An 8,479-nucleotide genomic window follows, 5' to 3' on the forward strand; every position below is an offset into this window, starting at 1 on the left:
GAGACTCCTGCCAGCACTAAGATGCTTCCACCGCCACTAGATCCACAAGACTTTCCACCCACTGGGCTTGTGATCTTCCTGCATGTGTTGCATGAGTCTGAAGTGGAAATTACAGACTGGTATTGGACATATAGGCTAATATCAGATTTATGGACTTGATCTGGACCCGACTGGACTGGGATGTTTTCTCAATATATAATTGTTCTTTTATATAAAGCTCTTTCTAATGGACACGAGTGTCTATGAACTTATTTCTCTAGACCACCCAGACTAACACAAGCATTTATTTGTTTTGAGAATTACTCTAGAAAATGTAGGTAGAGCTCTATTCTTTTTGCTAACATCTCCATATTGGAAATAATCAGAATTTGATGTAGTCAATATTTAGGAGAGTTTTTTAGATATTTTTCCTCTTCCTGGATTAGTGCCCAGGTGTTAGGGACTGTATTAATTGAACCGTGTGAATAAGTAGTTAGAGACAAAAAGAAGATGAATCAATCTACAAGTTACTGCTTGTCTTATGGCAGGAAAAGTTAGACCTAACATTTCATAGATATTTTTAATAAGAAGAATCAAAGCAGATTGGATTTTCTGTTAACCCTCTCTGAACAGGAAGATCAAATTAACAGGAAATTCCATTCTCTGAGGCACTCCTGTTAACTTAGAGTTTTCACCTTAATATTCCTAAATATTTATCTTCCTACCATCAAAAGACTGGAAAATTACATTATAAATAAATAACGCAAGCAGAGAAAATTCTCTCCTGACTCCCCATTAATTTTAGTAAATTGGTTTTATGTCAGAATAAAATTTATTTTTGTGATTTCGTGGAGTAATGATATTATTTAGCTATGGCAGTGTAACTCATTGAAAAGCACCATTCATTCAATCATTTGTTCTGTAAAAATGTACTGATTATTAAGTGCTTACTATTTGCTAGATTACCGCTCGTCTGGCAGTTTGTCTTACTGTAGGGGCTTGCTTATTTCTGTGATGCTGGAAGCTATGTCACTGTTATTGCAAATGCCAGCAGGATCACTCAAGCTGAATAGGTTTCAGCAGAGCTTCCAGACTAAGAACCGACTATGACGAAAAACTAGGTTGTCCACTTTTGAGGAATTAGCCACTAAAAGCCTTAGGAATAACAGCTAATCCCGTCAAGATACGGAAACTCCACGAACAGCCCAAGAGCACGGTCAGATCTAACGCTGGAAGATGAACACACAGGAGCCCAGGAGAAAGACATTGGACTTTTTGCTCTCATGAACAGGTTCAATCTGGGAAAGCCACAGGGTCGCTATGAGTCAGCACTGACTCAATAGTAGTGAGTTTGGTCTGTTTCTTGAGAGTTGATAGTATTGTGTTGACTGTGGTCTAAAACTTGAAAATCGTTGCCATGTGTGTTTTATGCAGTTTTATGGTTAATGATGGCATAAGACCTAGTTGATTGCAAGTTATATTAGAATAGCCAGAAGAAAGAATTTACTGTCTTATTTAATTTTATATTCCCAGCACTTGGGAATGTCTACCAAATTGTTGCTGTTGGGCTATGTGTTTTCAGGTCAGTCCTGACCAGTGGTGGAATTCAAATAGTTTAATAGCCAGTTTGCTGCCCTAATGATTCTTTTAAGTATAAAAAAAGACATTCTGAAAGTTAGTTAATTATTTCATACCATTAAAACGTATACTTAAAAAAGAACAATAAAAGATATGCACAAAACTAGATTGTGCTATAAGAAAAAATTAAACAATGAAAAATGGTAAATAATACCTGACCAAAGATAATAAAACCACTATTTAAGATATTTCTATATTGTTTCTTTATTGCTCTCCTTGCTTGCAATATTCTTCACTTTTATCTGAGTACCATCTGCTGTCTGATTTATCCTTAACCAATTTTTCACTATCGGTGTAGGATCTTAAGCCTTCAGTGGTAGGCCAATTAGTTGCATTTGATATATTAAAAACAAGAGACTAATCTTCTCTCAACAGATTATGTTCATTTTTGAAAAACACCTTCCCACTTCTGCTGAATTTGCACCAATTTTCCCAACAATCCTTTTATCTCTTTGAACACTTTCAGAGACGATTTCTCTTCTCTGAACACATTATATTCATCTTTGAATAACCCTTTGTCCCATTCTGTGGAGCTTACAGTAATTGTTCTGACAATATTTTTTAGCTCTTTGAACACTTTCAGGGATTGCATAATTCACTCACTCGCTCGTGAGAATTTGGAGCACAATGGAAAGCTGAAACAAATGACCACATGTCACCATCTGGTTGTTTGGCTCCTTTCCCCTTGATGTTATATGTTTGTTCATCTAAGTAACAAATGCAAGGAAACGAAATTGTAGTATTTCAACAAAAGTGAAACGTGTTTTATGATATGAATAAACCAAAATTACAAACAGTTTCATCTAATTCTTTTATACCTATGGGTGAAAGGAACATTTCAATAGGCGCTTGGAATACTCTGCTGCACAGGTGAATGTTAAAAAAGAGTAAGGAATGTAAACTTGTGATGTCCACATGTGGCTCAGTACCCAGGGAGGTTCCAGGGCTTCTCTCCACCCCTGGGTGCTGCCTACTGTGCCTCAACATGGCCAGAGGGACCGCGGAGCTCCATTCCATCATTGTTTTCATTCTGTCACCCTTTTCGAATTTTTTATCCTCGCATTTGAAACTCAGCGTTCCAGGTAATCATCTTCCTGGACCTCTTGGATGTTTCCCTTGGATCTCTGGTGTAGAAGGAATGGACAGTGTGTGTCACCTGGGCGTCAATTTTTCTCCAACACTCTGAAGACAGAGATTTTACAGGTACATATTTAAAATTCCCACTCTGAAGGTAATTATATCTTGAAAGGGAACCCAAGTGTGTAAAAATAAATCAGTAAGTCAGAACTGTGAAGTGTGATATGAACTATACTATGTTTTTACTTGTTGCAATTTTTTCACAAATCACTAATAATCAAATATTTGGGGAAGATTAAAAGAGATGTCACAGATAGAGCAGCTGAGATGGGGTTTAAAAGATAAATGAAAGTTTCTGAGGCTGTGGAGGATGAATAAGGCAGTTCCAACGGAAAAACAGAAGAAACATAATAAAGACACAAGGGTTTGAAATACAGGCACTGTATGCACAGTATGGGTTAAGAACATGGTTTCTCATCTGTAAAATAGGGAGAATAATGATCCTTACCTCTTAGGGCTGTTGTTAGGATTAAATGAGGCAATCTAGTAATAGTGCTTGACTCATGATAAGCACTCAATAAATGTTAGTTATTATCTTGGTGAAATTGCTTGGTGTTTTTTGGGAAGAGGATGTATATATCAATATGGCTGCAGTATACGTAAAGAGAGGGAGACTTAAATCCTAGTATGCACTGAAGCTAAATGAAATAGAAGACATGAAAGTTCTTAGCATGGTTGGTGCTCAATCAGCTCAGGGAAAATCAGCTTTTATGAGCTCACTCTGTAGAGGCAAAGCAAGAACAGAAATGAATCAAGTGCATTGTGTGAGGGCTACTGGAGTGACAATGAGCAGAGGGTACTTACACTCCCCTCTCCCCCCAACAACAATGTCAATTCTTCTATATGTGAAAGGCTAATAGACAAAAACAGGGTCAATAATGAAACAGCTTAGAGTTCAAAAAGAGGTAGTTGCAAATAATAGCTGGAGATGTGAAATAAGGTCAACACAGAGTAAAATTGCCAATTAGCACAATATAAACCAGATGAAATGTACCCTTGAGGATATAAACTGGATACGGTGCTAAGAAATACAAGTATGATTAAGGGAATAATGACTGATACAAATGGAAGCATAAGTATTACCAAAATCTGCTAGTTGGTGAAAATAACAAAATTATCTTCCTTTCTCTTAGCAAAACACTTTAGAGATGATTCTCTAAAATGACTCTTTGGGGTTAATTTTTCTATTTTCTTTCCTCCTAAAGCATTTGGAATTTGTTGAATAGTAGAGAAAATGAATCTCTGATATATGGACTAGCTAAAAATGGTCTACTAAAATTAGAGGACTAGCCTCTTTATCTATAACACCCCCTCACCCCATTTATTCATTCATGAGTTCGCTCTTGTGAGCGATTATAAAACAAGCCAATGAGAGAAATTTCAGCCTGTCCTTAAAGAACCTTTGTTCTTTAGCATTATAACAGAATTAGGTAGAAGCAAACCAGTTCATCTGACGGTTAATAGTGTCTGTGCTCCCAAATATATAAAAACAGCTGAATCTGCTGTGTTAATCACAAAATAATAGCTTTGAAAAATAAAACTATTTCAGTATTTTTTATTTATTTCAAATAATGGCCACTCCATTGCTCATAATATGTTATATATATATAAATGTGAAGGGATTCAGAGATTGTATATTCACCAGCCTAGTTCTAAGTCAGAATCTACTGCAAGGCAATGGATCAATAGGTAGGTAGGTAGGTAGGTAGGTAAACAAAATATGCTCAAACTCAAAACGTACTGCAGAATTATAGCAACACTGAAGGACAGAAAATAAATGCCCCTGTGAGTGTCTGAGACGGTAACTCTTTTTTTTTCCTACTTAAAACTTTTTAGTATATGAAAAAAATAATAATTTGTGAATTATCAAGGGTCCTTGAGAGAGGGAGTGTGGGAAAGGGGGCTGGGGAATGAGCTGATACCAAGGGCTCAAGTAGAAAGAAAATGATTTGAAAATGATGATGGCAACATATATGCTTGACACAATGAATGTATGTATGGATTGTAATAAGAGCTGTAGGAGCCCCCAATAAATGATTCAAAAATATTTTTTAGTATAGTTAAATGACTTCATTTGCTTTAAAAACAAACCCAAAATATTCACCACCCACCTGAAAAATGGGTTCTACTGACAAGTCTTTCAAGGTTAAAATTGCTAAGAGACATTTTGGATTTTGCTTACTTCTAGCTTGAGGTCCAATTAATCTTAGCTCTAGAAAGTTCTGTGAATGGCCAATCGCATACAAGCGTTTGATTCCAAATCTTGCAGAGGAGAAACTGAGAATAGAGATGAGGGAGGCGGACTGATAGGCCAAGCACCACCAGGATTTGTGCTCCTCAGACAACTATGCAAACACTGGGCTTTGGACAAACGCTGGGAGAAAACCTGCTTGTGAATATTTTCAAGTGTTTTAGGGCAACAAGGTCATCTTCCAAAAGCTTTTGAAAAGATCATACTAGGACCTCTTCTCCCATAATTCTGATAGTTTGATAATACTGTGTCTTTGGGGAAACTCACAGGTTCACCTGAGTAAGGAAAGAGACTTTTCAGTTTGAAATGACATGGGCCTTCAAAAATTGGCATAAAAGACAAATAAGAGGAACAATTTGGGGAAAAAGGAAGGTAGAGCAACGGGAGAAAAGCTGATATGTGGGCAAAAGGGAAAACAAGAGGGAGCCCCATTTCTGGCTACCACCTTGCAACATCAGCCAAAAAAGACTCAAAAATGATCAGAGAAATGAGCGAGGTAGTGGTTTTTGTATAAACATCTCAAAACACCTGGGGTCTAATGGGCTCCACAGAATTTCCGTGTGCATAATTAGTATGCAAAGTTTTATCCTCTTTCCTTGATCCACACGAAGGCCAGCAGCCCAGGTGAAAGCAGGGGAAGCCTTCTCCCTGAGTGGCTGTGGCAAAAGCACCAGAGGCTTCTGTCTTTCACAGAATTGGCTTGGCAGTGAGAAGAAAACTCAAGACCACTACACTAACTTTTTAAAAAGTTGAGTCTTTTTATTGGGTCTTCAAATAGGGGTCCCACAGTTCTAATCTGATGTCTTCTTGTTCTGTACTGATTTCTCCCATGACTTGTATGAAGGACTTACCCAAAGGAGACCATAACTCTGTTGGAGTACAAAGCCCCACCTTTCTCCTGTGGAGAGGTTGCTGGTTCCAACTGGGAGCCTTGCTGTTAGCAGTCTCTCGCATAACCACTGCACCACCAGGGCTTCTCATACGAATAATGGTCGAATAACAAAACCTTAGATGCAGAAGGCAGAGAGATCTTTGATAGGGCTATAGAGGGGGAAGCATAGAACACTGACCTCTGCATAGTAGGTGCGATGGTTAATTTTATGTGTCAACATGAGTAGGCTGTAATGCTCATTTGTTTGGTCAAATTAGTTAAAATATTGCTATAAAAGATATCTACCTGTGTTTAACATTTAGATCAATTCCCCAAAAGCTCACTACCATTGAGTCTATTCTAATGACCCTCTAGGCCAGAGTAGAACTAGTGCTATGGGTTTCCAAGACTGTAACTCTTTATGGGAGTAGAAAGCCTCATTTTTCTCCGAAAGAGCAAGTAGTGTTTTTGAACTGCTAACTTTGTTTTCACAGCCCAACTCATAACCCACTACACTACCAGCTGATTTTAGGTGAAACTCACTAGCTTCCTTTAAGTCAGTAGGTCTCTCACGTATGGAAAGGATTTAAGAGCACAGCAGGAATTTCCCAAGGGAAGATTCTTCCTCTGGTTTACTGCATCACTAAAGTTTAGACACCATTGATAGAGAGCTAAGAATGAAATGTGCTATCATCTTTTATCAGACAACATGACTTGTGACCTCTTAGGATAACAATTGACCTTTGGATAACAATTGATAACAGCTTTCAAACAACTCTCCCTTATAACCCATGCATTCTTTGAGTTTGCGTCCCCTGGAGTAAAACACCTTCTTTCCTACTAAAGATTTTATTTATTTCCTATTAATTCATATCCCATATATAAAAAAGAATATTTGACAATTCCTGAGTTCATAGTAGTTTTTTGCACATTGCGGGTGCAGAATGGATGTTTGTTGAAAAAGATGAGCAGATGGATCAATAGAGTAGACTGAACAAAGTCAAGGAATAATGAGAATGTGAAAATTGACTTGTTTGGCACCCTTACAACAAATTTATTCTTTTGTTATTTTAATAACCAAAGCACCTTGTATAGTTAGAGAACATATTATTTCCATAGCATACGTCAAGAAACCAAGGAATCTAAATTTAATGAATTTAAGACTATGAATAGCTAAATAAGTATCACAGTCAAGGAGTGATAAAATTAAAAGTCTAGAATCCAGGTTGCCTTAGTGCCTGTCTACTCACACTTTGGGTCCTGGATTTCAACCGAAAGCAATGGGCTTGCAGTGAATGCATTGACTTCCAGGAGCTATCTCAGGGAAATAAAAGTGCATCCAGTGAAGTTGGTTGTTGTGAAGAAAACAGCATGTGACATTGTAGGTAGAAGCTTGGAAAAACTAGAATAAAGACAAAATGAGGTCCTTGGTCTGAAAGGAATTTATGCTCTATGGGGGAGAAGATCACTTTGTCCTTTTCCTATTTATTTATTTAAAATGTACTTAATATTGATTAAATTTATTGTTTATTTACCGTGTAAAATGATTTTTTCCTTTTTATTGATTTACTAAAACATTCTATTTAACGTCATTGTTTAGAGAAAGAGAACGGACTGTATCATTTTTGGTTAATACTCATGTGTTGTAACTGTGCCATGAAATTTTAATACCCTTTGATATGGAGTAGGCTCCTGTGCTGAAAGTTAGAAGGACTTGGAGAACTTACTGATGAAGGTCAAGGGTTACAACTTTCAGTGTAGATTATAACTCAAACTAAAGAAAATCAAAATCTTCACAATTGGACTGATAGGTAACAGCATGCTAAATGGAGAAAAGATTGAAGTTGTCAAAGATTTTCTCTTGCTTGGATCCAGAATCAAGACACATGAAATCAGCAGTCAGAGATACAATGACGCATTGCATTGGGTAAATCTGCGCACAAGACCCCTTTAAAGTGCTGAGAGGCAATGGTATTCCATTGGGGACTAGGCTGTGCTTGACTCAAGCCACCGGTCAAGCCTCAGATAAATATGAAAGTTGGATATTGGACAAGGAAGACTGAAGAACCAAGGCATTTGAATTATGGCACGTTTAAAGAATCTAGAAAGAACAAACAAATCTATCTTGAAACAAGTACAGCCAGAATGCTTAGTGACAAGGAAGATGAGACTCTGTCTCACATAGTTTAGACATATTGTTAGGAGCATCCATTTGCTGGAGAAGGGCGTAATGCTTGATAAAGTACACGGGCAGCAAAAAGGAGGAATGCCTTCGACAAGCTGTATTGATGTAGTGACTCCATGGGCTCAAATACATGAACAACTGTGAAGCGGGTGCAGGAGTAGGACCGGGCAGTGTTGTGATGTATTTGGGGTCACTCTGAGTCAGAACCCGCTCAATGACACCTGATCTCTCTTAAAAAAAGAAAGAAAGAAAAAAAAAAAAAGACTTCGCTTAATGAAAATTGTTAAAGAGGGGATGCATCTTTACCAATCATCCACTGTAACTAGGAAGCTCTGAGTAATTTTACATTTTGCCGATTTTGAATTGGAATTAAGCTTTAATGCCTTTGAATCCATAGTTGGTTCTCTAAGCTTCTCTC

This window comes from Echinops telfairi, unplaced genomic scaffold (genome assembly GCF_000313985.2).
Source record: "Echinops telfairi isolate 266 unplaced genomic scaffold, ASM31398v2 ScPeMD7_443;HRSCAF=831, whole genome shotgun sequence".
NCBI classification, from domain to species: Eukaryota; Metazoa; Chordata; class Mammalia; order Afrosoricida; family Tenrecidae; genus Echinops; species Echinops telfairi.